This window comes from Heteronotia binoei, chromosome 3, assembly GCF_032191835.1.
Source record: "Heteronotia binoei isolate CCM8104 ecotype False Entrance Well chromosome 3, APGP_CSIRO_Hbin_v1, whole genome shotgun sequence".
NCBI lineage: Eukaryota > Metazoa > Chordata > Lepidosauria > Squamata > Gekkonidae > Heteronotia > Heteronotia binoei.
In genome coordinates this window covers 111677226-111694862 of record NC_083225.1, presented here as the reverse complement: position 1 = coordinate 111694862, position 17637 = coordinate 111677226, and positions in this window count along the sequence as shown.

Below are 17637 nucleotides of genomic sequence, written 5' to 3'. Positions count from 1 at the left end.
CCACTTGTCCCCGGATGGAACCAAGCTGCTGGCGCTTAAAATCAAAAAGGTGGCAGAGCAGTTTTTAAACTAAATCTTGGGGGAAAGCCGACAGGAGATGAAATGTCTCTGGTTCAGGAAGACTCATCTCAAAGAGATGAAGGGTTAGCTGATACTTTTCAACTGGGTAACGGAACAGAGTTGTCCACTGAGACGGTGACAAACAGAATGGACTGCCTGCCAGAATCTCCAGGCGGCAGGAGGAAGGTGGCGGGCCTAGCTTGCCTAGGAAATTATAGGTTTGTACACAAATGCTAGAAGTCTTCGAAGTAAAATTGGAGAGTTGGAATGTTTAGTATTGGGAGAAAACATAGACATTGTGGGAATTTCAGAAATTTGGCGGAATGAGGAGAATCAGTGGGACACGGTGATTCCTGGATATGTTATACTGGAAGCATAGGGAGGGAAGGGTTGGAGGTGGGGTGGCTCTGTATGTCAGAGAGGGCATATGGTACAGTAAGACTGAGGTCAGAGAATTAGACTCCCTTATAGAAATGCTTTGGGTTGAAATAGAGGGCCCAAAAGGAAATTTAACTATGGGAGATTGTTATCGCTCATGAAATCAAAAGACAGAGGATGACTATAATATGATGGAAGGCTTAAAGATGGTGGCTAGACGAAAAAACTGTGTCGTCATAGGGGATTTTAACTACCTGCAGATTGATTGGGTCAATATGTGTTCTGGTCGAGAGAAAGAGACTGAGTTTCTAGATGCACTCAATGACTGTGCTATGGAGCAGATGGTCACAGAACCTACCAGGGGTTGGGTGATCCTGGATTTGGTCCTAAGTAATGCTCAAGACCTGGTGAGAGATGTAAAAGTGATCGCACCACTTGGGAGCAGTGACCATAATGTTATTGATTTCACCATTTGTATAAATAGGGAGTTGTCCCAAAAGACCAGCACAACCACATTTAACTTTAAAAGGGGAAAATTCTCTGAGATGTGGAGGCATGTAAAAAGGAAACTGAAAGGAAAGGTAAATACAGTCAAAACCCTTGGGGAAGCTTGGAGGTTATTTAAAACTACAATCCTAGAAGCACAGATAAAATATATATCACAAGTTAGAAAAGGTACAAACAGGTATAAGAGAAGGCCTGCATGGTTAACAAACAAAGTAATGGAAGCTGTAAAAGGTAAGAAGGACTCCTTTAAGTGGTGGAAAGCTAGTCCAAGTGAAATTAATAAAAGGGAACACAGGCAATGGCAAATCAAATGCAAGACTGTGATCAGGCAGGCAAAATGGGACTATGAGGAGCCTTTTGCAAAAAACATAAAGACCAACAATAAAAATTTCTTCAAATATATTAGAAGCAGGAAATCAGCCAGGGAGGCAATTGGGCCCTTGGATGACCAAGGGGTCAAAGGATTACTGAAGGTGGATAGGGAAATGGCTGAGAAGCTAAATGAATTTTTTGCCTCCGTCATCACTGTGGAAGATGAGAAGTGTTTGCCTGCTCCGGAACCACTTCTATTGGAAGGGGTGTTGAAAGACCTGAGCCAGGTTGAGGTGACAAGAGAGGAGGTCCTATAACTGATGGATTAATTAAAAACTAATAAGTCACCACGTCTGGATGGCATACATCCAAGAGTTCTGAAAGAACTCAAAGTTGAACTTGTTGATCTTTTAACAAAAATATGTAATCTTTCATTGAAATCTGCTTCCATTTCGGAGGACTGGAAGGTAGCAAATGTCACCCACATCTTTAAAAAGGGTTCCAGAGGAGATCCAGGTAACTACAGGCCAGTCAGTCTGACTCCAATACTGGGAAAGTTGGTAGAAACCATTATCAAGGACAGAATGAGTAGGCACATTGATGAACATGAGTTATTGAGGAAGACTCAGCATGGGTTCTATAAGGGAAGATCTTGCCTCACTAACCTGTTACATTTCTTTGAGAGGGTGAACAAACATGTGGACAAAGGAGACCCGATAGATATTGTTTACCTTGACTTCCAGAAAGGCTCCTTAGTAAGCTCGAGAGTCATGGAGTAAAAGGACAGGTACTCTTGTAGATCAAAAACTGGCTAATTAATAGGAAGCAGAGAGTGAGTATAAATGGGCAGTCTTCGCAGTGGAGGATGGTGAGCAGTGGAGTGCTGCAGGGCTCAGTACTGGGTCCCATGCTCTTTAACTTGTTCATAAATGATTTGGAGTTGAGAGTAAGCAGTGAAGTGGCCAAGTTTGCGGATGACACTAAATTGTTCAGGGTAGTAAGAACCAGAGAGGATTGTGATGAACTCCAAAGGGATCTGTTGAGGCTGGGTAAGTGGGCTTCAATGTGGCAAATGAGATTCAATGTGGCCAAGTGCAAAGTAATGCACATTGGGGCCAAGAATCCCAGCTGCAAATACAAGTTGATGGGGTGTGAACTGGCAGAGACTGACCAAGAGAGAGATCATGGGGTCATGGTAGATAACTCACTGAAAATGTCAAGACAGTGTGCGATTGCAATAAAAAAGGCCAACGCCATGCTGGGTATTATTAGGAAGGGAATTGATAACAAATCAGCCAGTATCATAATGCCCCTGTATAAATCAATGGTGCGGTCTCCTTTGAAATACTGTGTGCAATTCTGGTCACCACATCTCAAAAAGGATATTATAACATTGGAAAAAGTGCAGAAAAGGGCAACTAGAATGATTAAAGGTTTGGAACACTTTCCCAATGAAGAAAGGTTAAAACGCTTTGGGCTCTTTAGCTTGGAGAAACGTCGACTGCGGGGTGACATGATAGAGGTTTACAAGATTATGCATGGGATGGAGAAGGTAGAGAAAGAAGTACTTTTGTCCCTTTCTCACAATACAAGAACTCATGGGTATTCAATGAAATTGCTGAGCAGTCGGGTTACAACGGATAAAAGGAGATACTTCTTCACCCAAAGCGTGATTAACATGTGGAATTCACTGCCACAGGAGGTGGTGGTGGCTACAAGCATAGCCAACTTCAAGAGGGGGTTAGATAAAAATATGGAGTAGAGGTCCATCAGTGGCTATTAGCCACAGTGTGTCTATGTATGTATGTATGTATATAAATTTTTGGCCACTGTGTGATACAGAGTGTTGGACTGGATGGGCCATTGTCCTGATCCAACATGGCTTCTCTTAAGTTCTTATGTTAAATTTTTTGTCTTAATCTTTAGGTGTTTATGTATAAATGCATACTGCACTGTGTTAGTATGAACAACAATATGCTTACTCATTTTTTCCAGTAATTTCCTCTTGGTAGAACTCAGTATGTTGTGGCCATTTTGTATGGCCCTTTGCACAAAGTTTTTCTTAACTCGTTATAGAATATTTAGGATATTTTGTTTAGTAATATTATTTGGTTATTTATTCTCTACATCTTTAAACCCAAAGGTTACTTGTTGATTGATAGTTATATTGATATAGCCTGGAGATTCTTTTTTTTTAAAATTTATAGTGATGTCTTGCTATTCTGCATTTCTGTCCAAATGATATTTCTTTGTACTTGTATTGACTTTTGAGTAATGATTCTTACTGTTATTTTTTCAACACTTTAATCATATTAATTTATTTTTTAAAAGAACTAGAGAAGTTGGATATATTTCAATATAAGAGTAACAAAGACCTTGGGCAGGGAATATCTTTAAATGATTGCAAGCATTGGGTAAAAATTTCCATGATGTGGTGTCAACATTGTTGACCCTTGCTGACTTGGTTAGGAGTCAGGCAGCCCAATCCTAACCTCCATGGTGGCCAGCCTTGGCATAACTACGGTACCACTAGTAGACTTCCTGAGGACTTTGGCATGCTCAAGCATGAGAAGGGGAGAAGCGTAGCTTGCCGTGAGGGAGACTGTTGCCATGCCAACTCCATTGGTGTAGGGTTGGCGTAGGCGCAAGAGAGAGGTGGAGGAAGTCAGGGAGGGCCAGCCCACCTCCCCCGGATTGGCCAGTCCTGATGCATGCACCATGGCTCATGACAATCAGGGGTGGGAAGAGGCAGCCCCGGAGAGGCTGATTGCCGTCCTCTGATAGAGAACAGAGCCAATCATCGGCAGACTGTCAAAGGCAAAGGAGAGATGCCCCACCAACGTGGGGAGGGAACAGGAGTGAGGCTGGGCATGCACGCATGAGAAGCCTGGCTTGGTGTCGAGGTGGGGGGAGGAAACGGGAAGTGCGAGCTGCACGGTTGGCTATTCCCCCAGATGCCTCCACCCACTGTCAGACTCATGCCAATGGCAAGCAGGCAAGGGGAGTCTTGTGCCCTCCCAGCGAGCCACAATGAAACAGGAAAAACAAAGTTCAGGAGCCTGTAATCAGGGAAACCAGGCAAAATGTGTGTACTGGAATGAATAAACAGAGTCATGGCATGCCACCGCGTCTCACAGGGAAGGCCTCGGCAGGGATGCAGAGTCTCATCCTGATGCTACCTGCCACTTGTGGGGAACCCCTCCCCTGGTGGCAGCAGGACACAGAGTGCGAGACACCAGCCAGGTGCCTATAGCATTGTCCCCCTCTCCCCTCTGAAGCGTGCCATGGGACAAAGGGGGGAAAGACGCTCCAGCTCTCCTGTCCAGCCTCTCACGGAGGTGGCTCATAGTTCACCCCACTCCCCAATAAACAAGCAAGCCCACCCTCTGTCCCCCCCCCCCGACCAAGGACAGAGTGGCAGAGCGGAGGGGCACACAGAAACGGGAGACAAAGGATGGCACAACTCAGACTTTATTCTCCTGGAACGGAGTGCAATGGTATCCCAGGTGTTGGTTTTTTTTAGAGATATAGATGATTTCAGTTGGAAGAAAATGCCTCCATTTCATCTGGTGCAGAAGTACAATAACCCATAGATCTGCATCACTATAATCTTGAGATGAATTTATTCTATGTGAGATTGTCTTTAAGAACAATTAAGAAACTGCAGCTTGTGCAAAATGCCATAGCTGGTCTAATGAGCAAGAGCAGGGCAAAATGATCATATTATTCTGATCTTGTAATCATATCATTGCCTGCCAATTAGTTTCTGTGTTCAAGTCAATGGGCAGATTATTACCTATAAAATCATTCATTTCCTAGTGCTCTAATATCTACAGAACTATGTTTTCTGTTGTGATCTACTATATCAGTTCACTAATATGAACATTGTCTTTTGAAGGTCCTCTTCAGACAAATGCAAACCAATTACTGCGTGTGCTGGATCTTTTTTTGGTTGTAGCTTCTACACAGTGGAACAAAGCATTGCTCTTCCACAGTGTATATGAGGAATAACTTTTAAGAGTGGACTTGTGTAAGGAAGGTTGCTATTTAATGCTGTTTTATACATGTTCATCATCATATATTGGGTTTACATTAGGATTCCCAGGTCCTTATCTCTTTCCAGAAGGGGAAGGAGAGCCAGTTTGGTGTAGAGATTAAGTGTGGACTCTCTGGGAGAACCGGGTTTGATTCCCCACTCCTCCACTTGCATCTGCTGGAATGGCCTTGGGTAAGCCATAGCTCTCATAGGAGTTGTGATTGAAAGGGAAGCTGCTGTAAGTGCTCTCTCAACCCCACCTACCTCACAGGGTGTCTGTTGTGTGTGGGGGAAGGTAAAGGAAATTGTGAGATTCAGAGTGTAGGGCAGGATATAAATGCAATAACTTCTTCTTCTTCTGAAATGGGGGCAGAGCTTCACACCCAAATATTGACTGCTGCAAAATGTCACTGATGTGATGACATCATGCAGAAATGATGTCATCATGCAGGGATGCTCTGATTTGAGGGCAAAACTGGTAAAATTGCCCTCAAACTATAGAATTTGCCCTCAAACCAGAGCATCCCCATACAACATTCCCAGTGTGATGACATAACCTGTGTGATATCATTGTGTTAGGGATGTTGATTGGGGGAGGGGCAGGGTTTCCCTGCAGGCCAGCAGGCTGGCAGCTAGAGAAGCCCCCAAAAGTGGAGGATCCCCTGTTTGGACCTGGATGCTGGGTTACAACAGAGGAAACCGTAGTGTGGAGGATGCAACTAGAGAACAAAAATTGTGCAAAACAAATTCCAACTCTCACTAGTTCATTGAACCATCATATTCATATTTCATAAAAACCAACACTGGATCCGGCCGAATTGGCACACTATCGGCCGGTCTCGAATTCACCCTTTTTGGGTAAACTTATTGAAAGGGCAGTGGCGTTGCAATTACAGAGCTTCCTGGAGGATGCTTCCGTCCTTGATGCCCATCAGTCGGGCTTCCGCCCGGGTCATGGGACGGAGACAGTGCTGGTTGCCCTAGTGGATGATCTCCAGCGGCATCTGGACCGAGGCGGCTCGGCAGTACTGATGTTGTTAGACCTATCGGCAGCGTTCGATACGGTCGACCATCGGGTGCTGACTTGCCGTCTCACCGACGTGGGGATTCAGGGGTTGGCTTTACAATGGCTTACCTCTTTCCTCACGGGTCGGGGACAAAGAGTGGTGATTGGGGGTGAACTGTCCCAGAGGTACCCGCTGGACTGCGGAGTCCCTCAGGGGGCAGTTCTCTCCCTGATGTTGTTTAACATCTACATGCGCCCTCTTGCCCAGATTGCCCGGAGATATGGGCTGGGTTGTCACCAGTATGCAGATGACACCCAGCTCTATCTACTTATGGACGGCCGGCCTGCCTGTGTCCCAGAAAACCTGGACCTGGCATTGCAGGCTGTATCTAGATGGCTCAGGCTGAGCGGGCTGAAGTTAAATCCATCGAAGACAGAGGTCCTCTGCCTGGGTCGCCGTGGTCCGGGGAGGGAGATTCCCTTACCGGCCCTTGATGGTGTGCCTCTGTAAGCGGCGCACAGGGTTAGGAGCCTGGGGGTGCTATTGGAGCCTACCTTAACTATGGAGGCCCAGATAGCGGCCACTGCCAAGTCCGCATTTTTTCATCTTAGGCGGGCAAGGCAGTTGGCTCCTTTCCTGGAGGACGACGACCTGGCAACAGTGATCCATGCAACGGTCACCTCGAGGTTAGACTACTGCAATGCCCTCTACATGGGGCTGCCCCTGCGCCGAACCCGGAAGTTGCAGCTAGTGCAGAATGCCGCTGCCCGGCTGTTATTAGGGCTCCCTAGATGGGAGCACATTCAGCCGGGGCTTCAGGGACTGCACTGGCTGCCGATAACATATCGAGTTCGGTACAAGGTGCTGGTTATGACCTTTAAAGCCCTTTATGGCCTGGGACCTGCCTACCTTAGGGACCGTCTCTCCCCACATGTTCCCCAGAGAGTGCTGAGATCGGGGTCCCAAAACCTCCTTACAATCCCTGGGCCAAAGGAGGCCCGTCTGAAAGTGACCAGAGACAGGGCCTTCTCGATTGCAGCTCCCTGTTGGTGGAATCAGCTCCCGGAAGAGGTGAGGGCCCTGCGGAGCCTTGAACAGTTCCGCAGGGCCTGCAAAACAGTCCTCTTCTGGCTGGCATATAATTAATTGCTATCAGAATGCCTGAACACTCCAATCTATAACACCAGATTATTTAATACTGGAATATTGAAGAACTGATTTAAGGAAGGTTAGCATAGTACATATTGTAGTAAGTTTTATGTGTTTTTATGTATTTTATATGTATTTTATATATTTTATTGTATAATTATAATTATTAATCTATCATGAATGTATTTAAATGGATTCTGTTGGTTTTTATGTTGTAAGCCGCCCTGAGCCCACCTCGGTGGGGTAGGGCGGGATATAAATCGAATAAAATAAAATAAATAAATAAAATAAAATAAACCACAAGAATTTGTCTTGCGCAGTTGGACCTGGGAGCTGGCAACCCTAGCTTACATATAGTAATTTTGATTCCTCTTGTGGTTTTGATCAAGGTAAATCACTGTATTATTACATGTGTATGTGTGTGTGCAAGAAAGAGAGAGAGATTGCAGAATTGTTGTCAATAAAGTTGTGGCCATATTTAATTCCTCCCACTGCTGTTACAACTGTTTCCCAAAGTAGGTGAATGACAAGTTCTTGATGGCTATAACTGATAAAATACAAAATATCCCACACTTTTTAACTGCTCAGAAGTGAAATTTTCTGCATGCACCATCATATGTATGTACCTGGCCACTTCCCTTATAGCTAGATAAAAATATCTAGGAAATATTTTTAATATTCAGCTTTACCTTTCATAAGATTTAAGATTTTTTTCTTCAGGATTTGTGTTATTGAATTGTGTTTTACATACTAATTCACATTTATTATACAGTTGATAATCTATGACATGCATAAAATATGTGTCACAGTGTCAAATTATTCTTCACACTAGATTATCTAGAGTACTGCACACGAATAATCTATGACATGCATTAAATATTTATGATCCTTCATCTTAAAAACAAAACTCAGTCCTTTTTTCTCTGCATATTCTACACCTAGGAAGCAGCCAAGAATTTAAAAGAATGTGTTACTTAACAATAACTATCCTATTGTCTCATCCTTTTCTAAAGGTTTTGCTCCCTTAAGGAATCAGTTGAATAGTTACAATAGCCAGACATATTTGAAATGTTACCATTAACCAGACATCAATCTTAACTTCTCTTTGCATCCTCCATCCCCATCATGTCAGTTCTCTTCTGCAGATGTGACCACTGATTACTGAATGGGGTGGATGAATCTCTATCTGGTGTCTCAGTTTTGACCATTCCTCCTTTAATGTCTGCTAGGAATTTAGACTCTTGATAGAGTCTAAACTCCTGACCATTTTGCTATCACCTTCACTGACAACTCAAACCTCCTCACCATGCTAAAGTGTGTATCCAAGAGGGGTACTGCAGTGTTACCAATATTTATTTATGGACCTTTTCAGAACTGCTACTGGAATTATAACCTTCTTGCAAACTGATCAGCCAAGACCTGGTGAGAGATGTAAAAGTAATTGCACTGCTTGGGAACAGTGACCATAATGTTGTTGATTTCACCATTTGTATAAATAAGGAGTTGCCCAAAAAGACAAACACAACCAATTTCAACTTTAAAAGGGGAAGCTTCTCTGAGATGAGAAGGCATGTGAAAAAGAAACTGAAAAGAAAGGTTAAAAGGGTCAAGGGGAAGCTTGGAGACTATTTAAAACTTTCATCCTAAAAGTTCAGATAAAATATATACCACAGATTAGGAAAGGCACAAATAGGTATAGAAAAAGGCCTGCATGGTTAACAAAGTAATGGAACCTGTAAAAGGTAAGAAGGATTCCTTTAAGTGGTGGAAAGCTAGTCCAAGTGAGTTTAATAAAAGGGAACGCAGGCTGTGGCAAATCAAATGCAAGTCTGTGATCAGGCAGGCAAAAAGGGATTATGAGGAGCATATTGCAAAAAACATAAAGACCAACAATAAAAAATTCTTCAAATACATTAGAAACAGGAAACCAGCCAGGGAGGAGTGGGACCCTTGGATGGCTAAGGAGTAAAAGGATTACTGAATGACAATAGGGAAATGGCTAAGAAGCTGAATGCATTTTTTGCCTTCGTCTTCACTGTTGAAGATGAGAAGTGTTTGCCCACTCCAGAACTGCTGATTTCAGGAGGGATGTTGAAAGATCTGAGTCAGATTGAGGTGACGAGAGAGGAGGTCCTACAACTGATAGACAATTTAAAAACTGATAACTCACCAGGCTCAGATGGCATACATACATACAAGAGTTCTGAAAGAACTCAAAGGTGAAATTGTAGATCTCCTGACAAAAACATGTAATCTTTCATTGAAATCTGCCTCCGTTCCTGAGGACTGGAAGGTAGCTAATGTCACCCCCATCTTTAAAAAGGGTTCCAGAGGAGATCTGGGAATTACAGGACAGTCAGTCTGACGTCAATACTAGGAAAGTTGGTGGAAACTGTTATTAAAGAGAAAATTAGTAGGCACATTGATGAACAAAAGTTATTGAGGAAGTATCAGCATAGGTTCTGTAAGGGAAGATCTTGTTTCACTAACCTGTTAGAGTTCTTTAAGGGGGTGAACAAACATGTGGACAAGGGAGACCCAATAGATATTGTTTATCTTGACTTCCAGAAAGCTTTTGATAAAGTTCTTCATCAGAGGTTCCTACGTAAGTTCAAAAGTCATGGGGTGAAAAGACAAGTCCTCTTGTGGATCAAAAACTGGCTAATTAATAGGAAACAGAATGAGTATAAATGGACAATTTTTTCAGTGAAGGATGGTAAGCAGTTGGGTATCGCAGGGCTCAGTACTGGGTCTGATTCTTTTTAACTTGTTCATTAATGATTTAGAGTTCGGAGTAAGCAGTGGTGGCCAAGTTTGTGGATGACACTAAATTGTTGAGGATAATGAGAACCAGGGAGAACTGTGAGGCACTCCAAAGGGATCTGTTGAGACTGGGGCGAGTGGGCATCAATGTGGCAAATGAGTTTCAACATGGCCAAGTGCAAATTAAATTTGGCACATTGGGGCCAAAAATCCAAACTATAAATACACGCTGATGGGGTGTGAACTGACAGAGACTGAACAAGAGAGAGATCTTGGAGTTGTAGTAGATAACTCACTGAAAATGTCAAGACAGTGTGCGAATGTAATATAAACGGCCAATGATATGCTGGGGATCATTAGAAGGGAATGGAGAACAACTCAGCCAATATCATAATGTTCTTATATAAATTGATGGTGTGGCCTCACTGTGTACAATTCTGGTCACCACACCTCAAAGAATATATTATAGCACTGAAAAAGTCCAAAAAGAATGATTAAAGAGTTGGGGGTGATGTGATAGACGTTTACAAGATTATGCATGAAATAGAGAAGGTAGAGAAAGAAGTACTTTTCTCCTTTTCTCACAATACAAGAATTCATGGACAGTCAATTAAATTGCTGAGCAATCAGGTTAGAAGGGATAAAAGAATGTATTTCTTCACCCAAAGAGTGATTAACACATGGAATTCATTGCCACAGGAGGTGACAGCAGCTATAAGCATAGACAGCTTCAAGAGGGGATTGGATAAACATATGGAGCAGAAGTCCATCAGTGGCTATTAGCCACAGGGTATAGATCGAGCTCTCTGTCTGGAGCAGTGATGCTCTGTACTCATGGTGTTTGGAGGGTGGGGGGAGGCAACAGTAGGAGGGCTTCTTGTGTCCTGGCCCCACTTGTGAACCTCCTGATGGCACCTGGTTTTTGGCCACTGTGTGACAAATTGTTAGACTGGATGGGTCATTGGCCTGATCCAACATGGCTTCCCTTATGTTCTTATATTCTAAGAATCAGGTACTGAAATTCAATACCATTACACTGGCACATCCATCTGCAACTCATATGTAATATACTTGCAATGCCCAAATTGCACAACTGAAGCCAAACACTTCCCCCAAGGAGCCAGAAACATCTTGAGATCAGAAACTTCAGGGTATAAAAACAATTCTGATTTCCCAGAAACTTTTCTAGCAGGATTCCCCACCTACTTGTTGATGCACCAGTGTTTAGTGAGGGTGGTCTTTAGTGACACAAAGAATGAAGGCTTGCACACAGCAGTGGTAAAACTACTATATACAATTTATTTACACCTCCACTCTCCAAACTGACAGAATGCTGTGCTGCAGCACCACCATACATACCCCACACACAGTAAAATATCTCTGTACATTTATACAATTCATCCACCTAGGTGACCAATCAGCTTGCTGCTGAGTCATGCTGAAATTGTCCAGGCTGATGCAATCTGGCAAGTAGCCACCTCCTGTCACCTAGATGATCTACCTGGCAGATCAGTTACTTTCACTTTCCCAGCATGTGCTTAGAAACTGTCATTGTCTTCATAATACTGACACCCCTCCTCAGTTTCGTATAGTACACAGCTGTAACATATCTTATTATTGCACATTACACATGTTCCACAGTAACATTAATACACAGTTTACATTTACATATTGCTTTCAGATATACAATCATTACCATTCATAATATTAATTTCTTTTATTATACTGCCTCTGTGACTCTGTGTTAGCACTCACGTTTAGTTCTGTACTTTATTTTTGTTCCAGTAGTTGCACTCTTATCAGTTTGGTTCATTTACACTCTTATCAGTTAGGCAGTTTACTTATGTAGCCTCCCCCGGCTGATCCTTTTTCCCCTCTGGCCACTCCATGGGAGCACATACCGTATAGTTTATAGTATAGAAGCACATTCTTTTTTCCAGCTTTGAGCTCACCAGCACTCACATCATTCTTTGGTGCTTATACGTTAGTTTGACAACCTGAATTTATTTTCTGCAGTTACATTCCATTAGTTTTCAGTCAGACATTACTCTTCTCCATAGTCCAAATCTAACATGCTATTATAGCATCTGGACTCTATACTGAGCACATGATTAACATCAGTGTCATAACCATACTGTTTAGGTGGTATTCCTTTGTTTTCTGTGGCAGACACTCTGACCTCAGGCGTTTTGCACCTTACATCTTCAGAGCTTTCCTGCTTAATACTGTCTGAACTGCCAGCAATTTCCTCTCTCTGTTTCAGTGAGGGAGTTTCTCTGTTTACATCCCTTTGCCCCTCCTCACTCTGCAGAGATAGCTGTAACTCAACACTCTTAGGCATTTCATTGGCATGAATTCTATTTCATCCTCGCAAAATGAAGCTGCTCTGCTTAACCTTATTATGTCATTAGAGTCAACAAATCGATATGCTTTCATGCCATTCTGATAGCCTAAAAATAATAGCTTTCTGGCTCTGGCTCTACCTTTCTGCCTCTTGTCCAGAGGAATATTAACCCATGCCTTAGACTCAAAGATTCTAAGGTAGTCAAGATTTGGCTTTTTCCATACAGAACTCTGTATGGTATATCATCCAGAGCCTGAGTCCATAATCTATTTGTAATAAAACATGCTGTTTTCAATGCCTCACCCCAATAGGCTATTTTTAGTGCACCATCTGCCAGTAGGGTGTGACACATGGTCTGTAGAATGCCTCCGCGTCGCTCAGCGATGCCATTCTCGGCTGGAGAGGAGATGTTTGCAACTCGGTGATTAATGCCTTCCTCTCTTAGCCAAGCCTCAAATTGCTTGCTAATAAACTCACCTCCCATATCTGTTTGGAGAGCTGCTATTTTGCAGTTTAACTGCCTTTGTACTCTGTTTGCCCAGTACCGGAAAGTTGGAAACACATCACATTTTTGTTTAATTGCATACACCCATACAAAATGACTATAGTCACCCACTATTATTAATCCGTATCTATTCTTTGATACACTGGGTGCATACGGCCCCACCACATCTGCATGAACTAATTGGAGTGGCCTCTCAGATACCCGGTCACTCTTTTTAGCTACGGGGAATGCCTTGGACTTCGCCTCTTTGCATATATTACAGTCTAGGAAAACATTACGTGCATCCAACTTTTCCCCTTGCAATATGGCCAGTGTCTTATTGATGGTATCATAGCTTGCATGACCCAGACGTCTGTGCAACCTATGAATGCACCTACTGCGAGGTTGCCTATTACACACTATCTGTGCTTTTCCCACCGTCTGGTCTAATACATAAACATTTTCCTTCAATACACCCTTTGCCATCAGTTTACTTGCTTTTAGTATCTTACAGCCATTAACATCAAAGGATACTGTGAATCCAGCTGCTGCTAATGCGGAGACGCTTAACAAGCTTGTCTCCAAAGATGGCACACACAGCACATTAGCAAAGGTATGCTTTAGTCCTGGAAAATGCACCGTGCCTTGGCAAAGCACGTCAGCCTCCCGGCCGTCTGCTAGGCTTACAGTTTTTAGACTTGCCAGCTTAGTGTCCTGCAACAGTTCCTCTTTGCAGCAAAACATCTGGGTTGCTCCAGAGTCTATAATCCATGGCACACTCTGTAGCCCTGAGCCAGTTCTCAGCAGAGTTGGTGCTGCGTCCTTGAAGACTGCCAGCCTCTCCTTTGCTGGGTACAACTCCTCCACAAATGTCCAGCCTGCCCACAGATGTAACATGTTTTCTTCTTAACTTGTAAAGCTCTCTCCTCCGGCTCTGCCTGCCAGCTGGAAACGACTCCTCCAGGCTTCTGCTTACACTCCACCCACTTCTCTCTCCGGTCGCAGTCAGCCTGCTCTTTGCATTCCAGCTGCCTCTGGTCTTCAGCCAGGAGCTTTCCAGTTATATACAGCAAAGTCAGCTTATCCGCATCTTGGCCCTCAAATGCAATTAAGAGCATGTAAAATCTCTCATGAAGAGAGCTGAGGATTAGGTACACTTTGTCCTCCTCAGGCGTTGTTTCCCCCCACTGTTCTAACTCCTGGAAACACACAGACATACCGTCGAGGTGGTCTCTCATCGACTCCCCGGCCAGCATTCATTTCCTATACAGCTTCCGAGTTAGAGATATCAATGAACCTACTGATTTCTGCACATACACGGCCTTGAGGGCTTCCCAAGCCTCCTTCACTTTCTGGTGCCCTCGAACGTGCACCAGCTAGTCATCAGACACAAATAAGATGATTGTGGCAAGAGCCTTCTGGTCCTGGACGGTCTCCGCCAGTGTGGGATCCTTGGGAGGAGCAGACACACAGTCCCACAGCCCCTCTTGCTTCAGGAAATGCTCAAGTCTCAACGACCATACATTGTAGTTGGTGGTAGTTAGTTTATCCACCAGGACAGTAGCTGCTGCTGTAGCCATCCTGCTCAGCCGCCAACATTCAGTCACTGCTGGTCCTCTCCTCTAAGATAGCCTCTGGAGCACTTCAGCGTCCTTCTTCACCACCTCTCTCAAAACTTACTGGTGCAGCGGAAGCGTGCTGAGCCCATAACCCTGTTGATGTGCCAGTGTTTAGTGAGGGTGGTCTTTAGTGATGCAAAGAATGAAGGCTTACACACAGCAGTGGTAAAACTACTATATACAATTTATTTACACCTCCACTCTCCAAACCGACAGAATGCTCTGCTGCAACACCACCATACATATCCCACACACAGTAAAGTGTCTCTGTACATTTATACAATTCATCCACCTAGGTGACCAATCAGCTTGCTGCTGAGTCATGCTGACATTGTCCAGGCTGATGCAATCTGGCAAGTAGCCACCTCCTGTCACCTAGATGATCTACCTGGCAGATCAGTTACTTTCACTTTCCCAGCGTGTGCTTAGAAACTGTCATTGCCTTCATAATACTGACACTACTGCCCTGTGATACTACACAGGACCCTTCCTGAAAATTTTGAGTGAGCCTTGGTCTCTGCTCTGCTTTTCCTTATTTTATTCTACAGCCTGATCACTGCTTGGGATAACCCAACACACAGCAGCAATTCTGGGGTCTTTCAGCTCCTTTTTTCTGGATTTCCTGGGACCATAACTCATGTATCAGGCTCATATGTCCATCCTTATTCCCATTTCATTGGCTCATGTGTGCTCAGTTCTTAGCATGCCTCTCACTGATTTTCCTTATAAAGATTTGCATTGCATTCAATTTTCTGTCTGATTATTTCTGAGAACCACTTTATCCCATAGCAAAGTTTTACTGGTCCACATCAGACAGTATTCCCTTAGTTAAAAATTTGTTCATAAGTTCACGTGTGGACTTGAAACACAACTAGGATGCTCCCAGTTTTAAGGACCGTACACGTTTGCCATTTGGCTAATTTTTGCTTTGTGGATTTGTGCCTATGCAGCTCACACATCAAAACTTAGTCCTCCCACACATCCCAAATGAAGGTGCCAGACAATGTTGTGGAGTTGTTTCCTTTAATTTACCTTTAAAAAATTTAAAACTTACTTAATTGTAAATAATTACGTTTCTCTTTTAAAATTTTATGTCCATCTCGCCTCAACCAGGGACAAGGCTTTTTCGGCTCTGGCCTCTGCCTGGTGGAATCAGCTACCTATGGAGATCCAGGCCCTACCTGAGCTACTGCCATTTCGTAGGGCCTGTAAAATGACCAATTTGAGCTGACATAGCGATGGCCCTCAGGTAGATTTAAAAAGCAAGGTTGGCAGGCACAGCTGCCACTTGTCCCACTCCTGCACTCACCCTGTCCTCCGATGTCTCAGAGACAGATCAAATAGCTGCTCCTTGGGAAGTGGTAGCAAATTCTTCTGCCACACTCCATCCGTCTTTCTGGGCAGCTGACCATGGAAGTGCACAAGCAAGGTGGATTGGTGGTGTGAAACAGCCAATCTGCTCTAAGTACTCACTGGTATTTATTTTTTTAAAAACTGCGCAGAGTGGATGTGTGCATGAGTTCATGGCCACTAAAAATGTAAGGGAAAAAAGAAACCCAAATTGTGCTAAGGGTATGGTGTGTAACAACCTTGTGAATGCGCCAAAGTGTGCCCCCTGCACAATATACAGATTAAATCTTGACAAAACTGAAGTCATCAAGTGTTTTTTCCACTTATTTCAGTGAGGGTAAGATTTCAACTCTGTTTCCATTCACAGAACAGAGATAGTAAACGACTTCCAAGAGAAGATATTTTATCACCTGAACTAATACCTAGGCTAGGAAAATATTATTTGCTTGAGAAGGTAACATGATGGTACCAATAATAATTTGTAATGGGATATTAAGTTCTCTGAATAGGAAGCAAAGATCCACAAATTTGAGTTATTAATCTATTTTTGAAATTTATTCATTGTTCACTTAGTAGGAGAAAATCATGTTATTATAGCAAAAGAATAATTATTATTTTAGACCTTCTAAGTACTGTGAGAATCAGTGTCTATATACCTCAATCACCCTGCATTATTCATACCTTTATAAGAAACAACATATCTAGACAAAAACATATATATATTTCTCTTTTTTAAATTCTGAAGTGCAAATTAATTGGTGAAACAAAATCAGTGTTCTATAGAAATCATGAAATGGATGCTATAAACATTTTGGACTTTCTGTTGTTCCGTGACTAGCAGAATACTGATGAATCTATCACATGGATACAATCTTCCACAATCCACTTACTTCAAAACATTTCCACTGAGATTAACATGATTATATTGCAGCAGTTCAAATTGCAATCTAAGATTTAAAGCTTTGCACAAGACTTTCTATTAACCACAAAATATTGGAAAATGCCTAGGGCTACCAGGCTTCACATTGTGGTGGCTGAATTTCCACCAGCAACCCTAGTTGCCCACCAGTGCTCTAAGCTTGTGCTAGAAATGTTTAAAAAACAAAAACTAATCACGGCGATGTCAGCTATATGTCTGCCTCACTTAATGGCATGGCATGGGAACCCTACAAAGGCCGTATGTTTGAATTATATTTTTCTCTCTCATTCCAGGATGAAGACATGAGACACCAAATATAGATAAAACTGTAAATGTATTTGTAATTCACCTGTAACTATAAATTTATTTGCAAATCACGTGCAAAAGCTATTTAAATGCCTCCTCCATTCTTGTGCACACTATTATATAAGACAGCTTCTGCTGGCTGCCTGTGTTTCGGCAACCGCCCTTTGGACTTGATAGTACAAAAGTGTTTGTTGAGAAGTGCGAAGTCTCATCTCCTTAACTCCATGGCCACACAGTTTAAAAGGTAAAGGTAGTCCCCTGTGCAAGCACCAGTCATTTCCAACTCTGGGGTGATGTTGCTTTCACGTTTTCATGGCAGACTTTTATGGAGTGGTTTGCCATTCCTTCCCCAGTCTTCCCTACACTTTCCCCCTCCCCAGCAAGCTGGGTATTAATTTTACCA